Source organism: Silene latifolia, chromosome 9, assembly GCF_048544455.1.
Source record: "Silene latifolia isolate original U9 population chromosome 9, ASM4854445v1, whole genome shotgun sequence".
Lineage (NCBI taxonomy): Eukaryota > Viridiplantae > Streptophyta > Magnoliopsida > Caryophyllales > Caryophyllaceae > Silene > Silene latifolia.
The window spans coordinates 184,994,271-185,006,710 of NC_133534.1; the positions used below are offsets into that span (position 1 = coordinate 184,994,271).

Below are 12,440 nucleotides of genomic sequence, written 5' to 3' on the forward strand. Positions count from 1 at the left end.
TGTCCTCCAGCATACACCAGGAGATATATACAGGGGAACGGGAATATACAACCAATAAAGAATAAAAAAAACAATAAAATAAAAGGGAGACAAAAGAAATAAAAGAACGAGAATAAACATACAAAACACGAACTTCCTCAAACCAGCCAGAAAACTGGGGAAGTGAGTAGACCAGCAGCTACTCGTCAGGCTCGACATCACGCACGTCCTCCACCGTGTAGTCCGGATCCACCTCCTACTCTCTCCTCCTCCTCTGCTCAGCTCAAGCTCTCTCCGCTGCCGCCACCGGGTCCTCATCCTCCTCCTCCTCCTCCTCACTAGCAGACTCCGGGTACCTCTCAGCTGGGTACCGGTAAAAGGAAGGGTGTGGCCAACCCTCTGGGATCGGACGATGTCGCCTCATGTGATACTCGTATAGAGGGAACAAAGTCAAAGTTATGTCCCGCTCCATACGAGCCTGTCTCTCTGCAATCTCAACTAACAAACCGTCACGACACCCTTGGTCCATGACCGAGGATGCCTCAAAGGGTGGTGGAGGTACAAAATTAGCCGGAAAGACAGGCTGTGTCTTGTCAGCAGGCGCGGGAGTAGGAGTAGGAGTAGGGATCGGGGTAGGTGGACCTGGGCGAGCTTTCGCTCGTGAAAAGGAGTATGTGCCAAAGCCCGCCAAAGCAGACTAATGACCTTCCTAGGGGCAACAGTGGCGCCCGTAAAGGAAAGGCCGAGTCGGGTACCAAACTCCTCAAGTGTCATAGAAAAGGTCCGGTTATACAACCGGAAAGACACAGAAAGACTAGTAGGGATAGCGTCGTGTGCCCCTGAGGAGAAGGTAAAGGAGCTGAAAAACTCAAGGCTCAGCTCCCTAAAAGTGTGGACACTCATAGTGATGAGTCCGGCCAACCCCGTGCCCCGTAGAAGCTCACAGACTGGCTCGTAGAAGCCGAGCCTCTGAAGTGACGTACGGCAAAGAAAGCGCGTAGGGAGAAAGTCACAGTCAACTAAGTTATAAAACCTCTTACGATGAACACCATTCATAAAAGTTACCTGGGGGAACTCAGGATGGGAGTCGAGGGTGTTGTCCACTCGAATCGTGACACGGCCAGCAGCAGGTGTAGCACGACCACGACCGTGGCCTCTAGAACCTGAGGTAGAAGACCGTCCAGTGACGGTACGAGGAACTAGGGCCGCCCTAAAAGCAGTTGCGGCTGCAGGTGAGTCCGCCACAGGTGTGCTCACCGTGGCTGAAGTAGAGGTTGTGGCTACAGCTGTGACCGCCACTGAGGAAAATAGGCTAGCAGCAGTGCTAGCAGTAGTAGTGGCTGTGACTGAGGTGGTTGATGAAACAGGGCTAGCAGCAGTGCTAGCAAGAGTAAAAATAGTACCGGCAGCGAAAACAAGGAAAACAGAGCCACTGGCTACGGTACTAGTAGGTCCGGAGGCGATGGTGACAGAAGGGACCACTGTCTCAGGCAAGGACGGACTGACAGTCGAGCTAGTGAAAGGCACAGAGCTAGAATCCATCCTAAACAAATAAGGCAGGGGAATTTGATAAGAAAACAGCATGAAAATAGCGTGAAAATTCCCAAGGACAGTCGAAAAATTCGACTGACAGCCCAAAAATTCCCAAATTTTCCTCGACAAATTCGAATAAAACAAGTAAACCGTGATAAGGTGCAGGTAACATGCCTCAATGGCAGCAATTTAATCAACAATTGAGACAAATTAAGCATAGCCAGCAGTATAGACCCAATGACAGTCGAAAATTTCGACTAAGATGAACCCTAAACACAAATTTCGAATTAAACATGTTAATCATCAATGAGGCGAGGGAATTGATCATTAAGTAGGGTGAATTAAGCATAAGAACACAATGATAGTCGAAACATTCGACCCAAGATAAATACCGAACCCTAATTCCTAATTCACTTCATAAAAGGCAAAATTAATGAAATTAAAATGCAAATAAGTGTAGGAATTACTTACTTGATGATAAGGAACCTACAATTAGCAATTAATCGACAATCAACAAGCAACAATGGTGATTTTTGATCAAAAAACCGCGAAACCCTAAAATCCGCAATTGACCGGGTAAAGTAGCGTAAATCAAAGGGAAAACAGAGAGCAAATTACGATTAATTAGCAAGGAACAAAATGTAGGTGGTGGATTTGGTAAATGGGCAAGAAAAATGGAGGATTTGGGAGTTTTTTTTATCGCAAATAAGGGAGAAGGGGCGAAATAATGAAGAAGAAATGAAATAATAAAATGAAGGAAGGAGTTAAAGAGACTCCCTGCTTGTAATGTCGAATTTCACTCGATCGAGTGGTTTAGAACTGCTCGATCGAGAACTTCTTGTATTCATCTACTCGATCGAGTAAAAAGTTACTCGATCGAGAACTCCCCTTTTCAGCTTTTGTCGATCGAGTAATATGGGATCATTCGATCGAACAGAATTCACTCGATCGAGTACAAAAAGTACTCGATCGAGCTCTTTTCCTCGTGTAAGGTCTTGAATTTGCGTATAATTCCCCAAACCTGCATAAAAACACTCGCAAAAATATCCCAAAATACCAATTACAAATAGTAACGGTCTATAGTCTTCTAATCTATGCTAAAAATGTTTAAATTCTAATTGTCCTAATTAAATGCAATAAACAAATCTGACCGAAATTAAAAACTGTTTTTACAAATTGGTACACGGGGCATTTCCCCGCTCACTTCTCAAAGCAATTCAGTAGCTCCTCGGAGGGCTTCTGACTGGAGGACGTCACATCAGCAACTTTGATCATCCTCTTCAATTTCTATGAGCTTGAACTTGAATTGTTGGGAGGAGAATAGTTGACGTCCACATACACGCGAATTCTTCTCGTCCTTACTCCTTTCTCACCAGCTTTAACATCATCGCTCCCACTTTTACTGACATTAATTGCAGAATAATCATTGACAGCTCCCGCATTATCTTCATCTGTACCTGCAGCAAGGAAAACAAACAAACTTTCCTCCTTTTTGCTCTCAATCTGAGGCGGAGGGATCACGATAGCAGCACGATGTTCCAAATCTTCATTTGGAGTGTCAATAGGAGGGTCAGTAGAAGAGAGGGCATTGCAAGGCTGAGCTTGTATAGAAGCCCTTCGGAACTTAGACTGATGGAATATCAATTCCTCGTCCCCAACCTAAAAAGTCACTGTCTTGCCCCCGACGTCTATCACTGCACGGTGAGTAAATAAAATTGGTCTCCCTAAAATGATAGGGGTATGGGTATCTTCGGGGATGTCAAGTACAACGAAGTCAACAGGAATAAAGAACCTCCCGATCTTGACAGGTATGTCTTCTATGACACCTAACGGCCGTGATATACTACGTTCGGCCATCTGAAAAGTCATATTTGTGCAATTAAACTTGGCCAAACCAAGTCTCTTAGCCAGAGACAGCGGTAAGACACTCACGCTAGCGCCAAGATCGCATAACGCGTTATCAATCTAGTGGGTACCAATATGACACGGAATCGAAAAACTACCCGGGTCTAAATGTTTTGGAGGTAACTTATTCTGAACTAGGGCCGTCCCTACCTCGGTCAAAGCTACCGTCTCATGGTCGTTAATGTGCCTCTTACGTGATAAAATGTCTTTCATAAATTTAAGGTAAGAGGGCACCTGTGTCAGCAATTCGGCGAATGGCACAGTGACTTGCAAGGTTTCAGGAGTTCGGCAAATTTGCCGAATTGTTGATTAGCCTTAGTACTCTGAAAACGCCTCAGGAAAGGCACCATGATGGGTATCTCGAGCCCTTTGTTCCTCTCTTCCAATGTATCAGCCGGATCAAGCTCTAAATCCTTCGATCGAGACTTCTTTCCTCTCGAACATGGTCTTTCAGGTGATTTTTCACTCGATCGAGCACTAACAGGCTCTCGATCGAGTTGTTCTTTATCAGCATTACTCGATCGACCAAAAATATCATTCGATCGAGCAGATTCTTCAGCAAATTCACTCGATCGAACAGTTTTATTTACTCGATCGAGCTCTTCTTTTTCCTGTTCACTCGATCGAGTAGAAAATCCACTCGATCGAGCACTTTCTTCAGCATTTTTACTCGATCGACCTCCAGAAATTAGTCGATCGAGTACTTTCTTTGTCGTCAGCTCTTTTTCTTCCACAGAACAATGGTCATCATCAGTAATTTCCTTCCCCGGGTCTGATTTCGGTCCTTCATATGAATAACCGCTCCTCAAATTGATTAAATTCACCGTCTCATGTGGATCCTTATAGGCTTGTGACGGTAAATGTCCCGGTTTCCTTGTGGACTGGTTCGCGGTTAACTGGGCAACTTGAGTTTTGAGTGCCTTGATAGATACATCTTTTTGTTGGTCACCTAGCTGCCACTGCTTTATCAAAGACTGCAACATCGTCTTCAACTCACCTAGCTCACTTACCCCACCAGAAGATGATGAACCTTGGTTCGGTGTAGGAAAGGAAGGAGGCTTCTGAAAGCCTTGTTGAGCCTTATGAGTAGGGACATATGGCTGCTGCTGCGGAGGAGGAGGGGTAGGATTGAGCACATTTTGACTTGTCCACCTCAAATTGGGATGGACTGCCCCTTGGTTATTATAATAGGAACCCCCTCCTTGCCTGTATTGTTGAAAAGCAAGGACATGTTCCTTCTCTGTAAGACAGCCAACGGCAGTGTGACCGTCGTTGCTCCCACACCTCTCACATGTGTCAGTCTCCCCTCTAGTAAGCAAATGAACCGTTTGAGGCTCCCCAGCAGAATGCAACTCCAGCTTATCAAACCTAGCATTCATGGCTTCCAGCTGAGCCACAACTTGCTTATCGACTGCATGAACTCTTCTAATACCATCCCCAGAGTTCCCATACTCAGCACAGTGAGTCACCATCTCTTCAATAAGGGCCCTTCCCTTATCATCGTCAGTGTTCTTTTGGAATCTTCTGTTAGATGATGCTTCAAGTATGGCTCTGTGATCATCGTATAGCCCATTGTAGAACTGATTGGACAGGAACCACCGATCAAAACCATGGTGAGGAAGAGACCTCACCAACCTCTTGAAACGGCACCACGCTTCATAGAAAGTTTCATCACGTGCCTAATTGAAACTGGTAATCTTGGCCCTCAGCTGATTAGTGCGCTGCGGAGGGAAATATCTCTTATAAAAAGCAAGAGCAAGGGTCTCCCAGTGTGTGACCCCCGCGGCCGTGCAGTCCAAATCATTCAGCCACTCCTTGGCTGAGTCAGTCAAAGAAAAAGGAAACAACACATCCTTAATCTTGTCTTAAGTTACCCCCTTTGTGGCGGGGATAGTAGAACAGTAGTCCGTAAAGACCTTCATATGCTTCCTCGGGTCTTCACCTGCCACACCTCTAAAGAGATTTCTGTCCACCAGATTGATATAGGACGGACGGATGTCAAAAGTATTCCCATCCTCAGTCTGGAGGTTGAAACCTTTAGGAATAGATGATGCTTTAAGCTCCGAATGACTAGCAATATTCGACATCTTTACTGGTTGGTTTACATAAATGAAAGTGTATTCTTAAAAAGATGGATTTTATGTAAATAGGAAATGCTGAAGTTCGGGTTCGAAATTACTCAAGGCTTCCTTTCGTGATTCTCATTGTAGATGGAGTCTATGCCTGAACAGTCTCTCTGGCTCAGAATCAGCTGAAACTAACTCCAACCTATGTGACCTGGGCATACACAACACTGAAAGAAAATAAATAAGAACTGCCTCAAGGAATAAAAATTCTCTAAGACGGATAAAATAAACGAAACAAAGACAGATAGGGCAATTGCCTCCCCGGCAACGGCGCCAAAATTTGACAGGGTTGTTGTATGCCTATCAAAATTAGCTAACTAAACTAACTATATAGCTAGGGAAGTCAAGTCGATCTCCTCAGGGAGGCAAGATATCTGTAAAAGTCCGTCTATTTGGTCACAAATGGGGGGTTTGTAATTGGATTGTTCTAAACTAATTAAGGGTTTAAAGGAAGAGAAATAAAGAAAGAGCGATACAGACAGAAAATGAGAATAAACTATCAATAGAGAGGGGACATGTCAGGATTTTGATTCACTACGCTAGTCCAGTGACTCAATTGTAAACAACTTAGATAAATTACTGCGAGACAGATATGGAAAGGTCCTTCCGGTCCACTTTCTATCCTAAATTACCACTAACTTAACTTCCGTCCTCGTCAGGGTAGTCTACTGTTCTTAGCAGGCCTATTTAGTCCAATCTTCCGATCCGGGATTAAATTTAACCAGATTAAAAGGGTGAGTCAGAAGCGTGCACTCAACTAAGTCGGTAAATACAGTTATATTGCTATGGGGACAGAGTCTCACAATTAATTCATCTAACCTATTTACTATATCGTCACATTTCTACCGCAGATCCCCTAATCCCAACATGAAATGATTTAGCTACTCATATCGCTAATGTTGTCAATAATAACAATATTGAAATAACTAATATAAAACATGATGAAATAATAATTAAAATGCATAAACAAAGATTAAGGCAGAAATTAAGAAAGAACAAAATAAGTAATTAAGATGAATAAATGAAAGATTAAGAATAAAAGAGAGTAAGGGATTACAATCGCAAGAATCCGGCATAAAGAACGACTAATTCCGAGCTAAATAACCCCGAAAGCAAAGTTACAGTGAAAGGAAAAGAGAAGCGTTCAAGCGTAATGTCAAAATGATAGGTAAAAACTGAATGCTAATGACCTAGTTATTATGCGTTTAAATAGAAAATTACTCAGTCCATAAGCTAAAACACATTCACGGACTAATTATAGCCCATGACAGCCAAAACCACTCGATCGAGTAGTCTGAAACAACTCGATCAAGTACTTCTTCAAAATATCTACTCGATCGACCAAAATTGTTACTCGATCGAGTAACTCCTAATTCCAGCACTTCTTGATCGAGTAGATAACTACTCGGTCGACCAACCTCAGCCATAGAAACCACTCGATCGACCATTAAAACAGCTCAATCGAGTATTCTTCCTCCAAAACAGCTCAAAGTCGTGACCGACTGCTCCGTAGACCGTTCCTTCACGCATCCCAATGCAGGATCTCACTCTGAACAATCCCGGCTCCTCAAAATGCATGCAAAAAGGGACAAAAATGGTACGATTATACTACTTCCATGTTCATTTCTAAAAAATGGACAAAACGAACCAAAGTAGCCAATTCGGGGCATAATACTATATAAACAGTACAAAAGTACATAAAAATACGTGCTAAAATAGGCTAAAAAGACTATACAAAATGCACGTATCACACGCATTAAAAGAGCCTTCAATAAATGGGTTAAGCGCATAAACATCAAAAAAGGAGACTTAGTCCTCAAATCAGTTAGAGCTCTCCTACCTGTCGATCCACGAGGAAAGTTTAAACCCAACTGGGCCGGATCATTCTTAGTCAAGTCCATACTCTCGGGGGGTGCGGTTAGGATTACAGACCTAGATGAGAATGAAGTTTCTAATCGAACTAACCTCGACCAACTGAAACGATATTATGCTTAGTGTAGGACAAGACACGCGCCTCGCGTAACACCCACGTGCCGCTCATGCGACACGAAATAAAAATAGCCCTCGGCCCGCTAAAGTAAAGCTTATGTCACCTTGCTCTTGCATTTTGACACTTTGTCATCCTCATATCATCAAGTAAATTGAATTGTATTTCAGGAGTAAGTAAAGCTCATGCTTATTTTCTAGTTCACTACAAGCTCTTGCTTAGAACAATTATTCTTTTACATTTACGCGAACTACACGCAAGGGTTTGATTTTATTTTTTAAATGAATACGTAGGCAATCCTTCACAGGATACAACCCAATATTTTAAATGTAAATAGAAGGACATTTGCATTTGCATTTGAAATTCGACAAGTATAATAAAAGAAAAATCACGATAGTTTCATAACTAATTAATCTTTTATTCATTTCTTCCATAAATAATAATAATATGCCAAATAATATAAAATGCTGAAAAATAAATGCTAGGCTAGGATTCTAAAAACCCCGACATTTTTTGCAAATAATAATAATAATAATAAATAATACTACGACTAAGGCTACTCTTCCATCCTTCCTTTGCCTTTGTCATTTCTATCATACTTCTTGTCTCGACCACGAGCCGGACGCTCTTGTGCTATCTCTGACATAATCACCAAAGGTCTCTCTCGCAGTCTAGCCTTACCATTTCGATCCACCACCATCTCTACGGCGGGAGCGGTCTTCGGTTTCTTCGACGGATGAACGACTCGGAATCCGGCCTCTTCCTCCCCATCAGTCAAATACTTCTGGTTCTCCTTTGCTACCTCACGAATCTTGTAGTCAACAGGTTCGCGCTTCCTAAATTTCTTGCGCTCCTCGGAAGTGGTAGCCTTCCTTCATTGCAAGTATGAATCCGATACCTATAAAGATCCAACCACAAAATAATCTCTCCTAAGCAAAAGCATGCTGGGCTCTTGCGCAGCTCCATTTGTTCCACTAAGCTCAAGAAACGAGGGTCCCCTCTCATCTCCTTGACAACATGCTCTTGAAGGACATAATAGTGAAGTAGACAAAATCCGAACGCCCTGTGTCTAGTAACATAGGAAATAGAAGGGTCTTCCCTGCTTATGAATCGGTCAATGAAGTCAAGCATACGGACTCCTTTTGAGGTCACAAGACGGTCAACCTTCGCCTTAGTCAGTCCCAACAAGTCTCTAAATTTACCCTTAAACCCTTGAGAGCTAAAAGGTATAGCGGGTGCATTTTCTTGATCCCATCCTCCAATAGCAGCTAGTTTCTCCGGGAAAGGACAAATATCGCCTACAGGAAAGGCAAATACGTGGAAATTTGGATCCCAATATTCAAGACAAGCATCCAAGAAAGGTTTCACAACCTTCACCAATTTGAGACTCAAGATTGATCCCAAATTAAAAGCACCCATGTCATGCTTCTCAACATTTGTAAACTCATTTGTCCACTCCTTGAGACGGTTTTCAAAGGCATCCATGATTTTGGATTTTTTTAGAGCTTTTATGAAATAGACGGAAGAAAGATGGAGGAATTATGTGAATAAAAGCTTCCCCGACGTCTCTATTTATACTAAAAGCCGTTTCTTAATTTCCATCAGAACAGGCCAACTGGGGAAGTGGCGCAGCACCTGCTGCGCCTTTTCCCCTAGAATGATTTCCGTGATTTTCAGCTTTGGATCTTTCCTAATTCATGTTGACTATAATTTCCTATTCCTATAAGGTATTATTTTGGTAATTCCGTTAAATTGCCAAATTTACGTTTCTTAATTTTCCAAGCACGCTTTTCGAGACAACATCGACATTCTCGCCAAACGAGCACACTTACCCATTTCATTTTATTGTATTTTTTTGGGGAATCATTTCACTCCTCGTTTCACATTTCATTTCAAACTTATACATTTCTTTTTTACGGTTTTTTAGGGGGGTAGCCCTTCCTACCGTCTGGTCATTTTCTGGCATTTTTTGCCATTTTCGCTCATTTCTGGGCATTTTCTCATTTCTGGGCATTTTTTCGCATTTTCGGATCATTTTGCTCATTTACGGGCACCCTTTTTTTCTCATTTTACGCTAATTTAAGTCACGTGTATATTACGTGTTCTATGTGTAATTCTGTATAAATTTCGGCAGCATGACGGCGTAAACCGTCATCTACCAAACCTGTTTCTAACCTAACCTGCAGGAACAAACAGACAACCCAGCAGCAAAGGCACTCAGGCCATCATATATACATCAAACTGGGGGCTCAGGTCCAAAAGTCCAAAATAAGGTCCAAAATGTACAAAAGTATATACAAGACAACCGAGAACAAAAAGAAAAGTCAACTAAACCTGGTCCCCACTCCGCTCGGCTACCCTCGCCTGGCGGGCAGCAATCTCGGCGTCCCTGACCTCCAACTCCCTCAACAGGCGAGCTGTCTACTCCTGGGACTGCGCCAGCTCACACTCCAGGTCGCGCTCCCTCTGCAAGTGACAAAGAAATGCCTCATTTAAATAAATTCATTCAACCATTTCAAACAAACGCGAGAAATTGTAACAAAATTCAAATAAAGAGAATGAGAGATTCATACCTGTCGTCCTCGGTCACCTGCAAGCGTCTCCATGGTTGTGGCACGTAGCCGGTTGGCCACCCTCTACAACGCCACCTGCTGTGACGGCGCCACCTGCATTTCAAGAAACAAAAGGTTTTCAATAAAGAACAAAATGCATTCTTATGCAATAAAGACGACAAATGAACCACCAGAGCCACAGGCGAGCCCTCTGCTCCGCATTACAAGCAAGAGGAGCCACCTTCCTCCCATCCATCATCATCGTCGCCGGGATCCTACCCGCAAAGTAGTCCCTGACGTAGCTGCTCGGCACTAGTCCGGGAACGCTGGTAGCACCCTCTGTCAGGTTCCAACTGAACAGCCTTCTCGCCTCAGCCGAGTCAACTCTCATGGCCGTCAACGGCCATACCACAACCTCCTCTCCACACGGTAGACCAGATATTATGCCGTAGTCTTCCAAAGTGACCCCGACCTCCCTGAAAGGCATGTGAAAGGTCGAGGTCGTATCCCAGTACCGATCAAGGAAGGCTCGAATCAGGCAAAAGTTAGCCTGAAGCTTCCTTTCCTTGACCGCCTTCCATGCTCCCACCAAAGCTCCGAAGGCTCCCAGATCGATGATGGCCCTCTCCTCCTCCGTCAAAGCTCCGTAGGCCTCCATCATCGTCGTATAGCCGGAAAAGGGCCTCATATTCCCGGCCTCTTGTATCCATTCGACCCAAAGCTATCTTTAACTCAAAACAAAGGAGAAATGAAACGGCTAATGAATAAGGAAAAAATGATGAGAAAATAACAAGTTCAAGACTTACCATACTCCTCGCCGTCCTCTAAGACAGGTGGCTCTCTACTACCCATATGAGATGTCGACCATCCCATTTCTCAACCCACTCAGGTGCCCCCGCTAGCTGGTGACCACCTCGTCCGACGTTGGCCCACCTCGGGACCTCCTCGAAAACCTCCTCAAGAACGAGAGAAGGGTCGAAGTCGGTGTCCGCATCCATGGGAGCCCTCCCCGACGTAGAAGCCATATCACCTGCAAAATTAGAGTAAATTAGGCCGCGTCAAATGACGACGAGCCTCGGTGAACGTGGTTTTAAGCCTTTAAAGCCCTGAAAATGGCCTTTTCTCGCCATCTTTGGCCGTTTATTTTAAAACCCGACCGCTCATATGGTAAATTGGGTCAAGTCAAGTCTAAGTCCAAGCCTAGTCACGGGTTTGAGTCGAAAGTTCGGCAGCCTTTCGCTATATTGGCGATTATTCCCTAGAAAAGTGTCCTGAAATAGCCGTCACAAATCAAAATTCCGAAATCGTAGCAAGTTTACCCATTACACAAGGATTCAAAAAAACCAAATTTCATCAATAATGGGCAATCCTAAGGCCATTTTCGAAGTGATTTTCGAAATAGCTGAGAAACCGTCTCAATTTCACTCAAATGCTCAATACTCAACGAAAATTCAAAAGGAATACATGGTGATGTTCCTAACACTACCAATTATCCATTTCTAATGTCAATTTTACAAGGCAAATTGCGGAGCTGAAATCTCAAATTGCTATATTAGACAAGAATGCAGCTGAGATACCGAGTCAATTCCACTCTCTGAATCAGCGTATTGAGACCGTATATGCAATGACGCTGAGGAGCGGGTCTGCTCTTGATGGACCCGAGAAAGGTGCTGAAAAAGAGAAGAAGAAAAAGGGCGAGAAAAAGACGATCAGCAGTAATCACGGTCGATCGACCATATCACCCAGTCGATCGACCAGTCCGCGAAATGATATAGCTTCTGGTACTGTTGAACCCAGTCGATCGACTGACCAACATGGTCGATCGACTGAGGAAGCAGCTGATGACAAACCATTCCACCCTCCAATGCCAGATAACTTGAGGGATTACTTGTTTTGGGGTACTACAGCTCCAAAATTGTCGAGGCAAGTCCCAGATATTGATGGGTTCGTTCCGGTTCCAAAGTATGACCCGATGACGATTAATGGTTCATTCTTGAGACGGTCTGAAGAAGGGTCAAGCTTCAACAAAGAGAAAGTGGTGGATTTTCAGCCTGTGTCCACCGATGCCGGTATGAGAGACCTAGAGGAGAGGGCTAAGTTACTTTTGCAAGCCCCATATCCAGAGAGGCTGGTACCAACGAAAGATGAGGTATACTTTGAAAAATTTAAAAATATCATTCATGGTCTTAATGTGCAAGTACCTTTTCTTGAGTTGGTAAATCAAGTTCCCGCTTACATGAAATTCATGAAACAGCTTTTAAATAAGAAGCGAAAACTTGATAGGGTCGAGTCTGTTAATTTAATCGAAGAATATAGTTCCTATTTGACTCACACTGCTCCACACAAGTTAGCTGACCT

General features: G+C 43.6%; 1 non-coding gene across 1 annotated transcript; it reads left to right on the forward strand.

Annotated features, from left to right (window-relative positions):
* Positions 1 to 5,022: 5,022 nt before the first annotated feature.
* Positions 5,023 to 5,128, forward strand: LOC141603824 (small nucleolar RNA R71). The gene has a single exon (XR_012525673.1). It is a non-coding gene; the product is annotated as a small nucleolar RNA R71 (small nucleolar RNA).
* Positions 5,129 to 12,440: the final 7,312 nt, after the last annotated feature.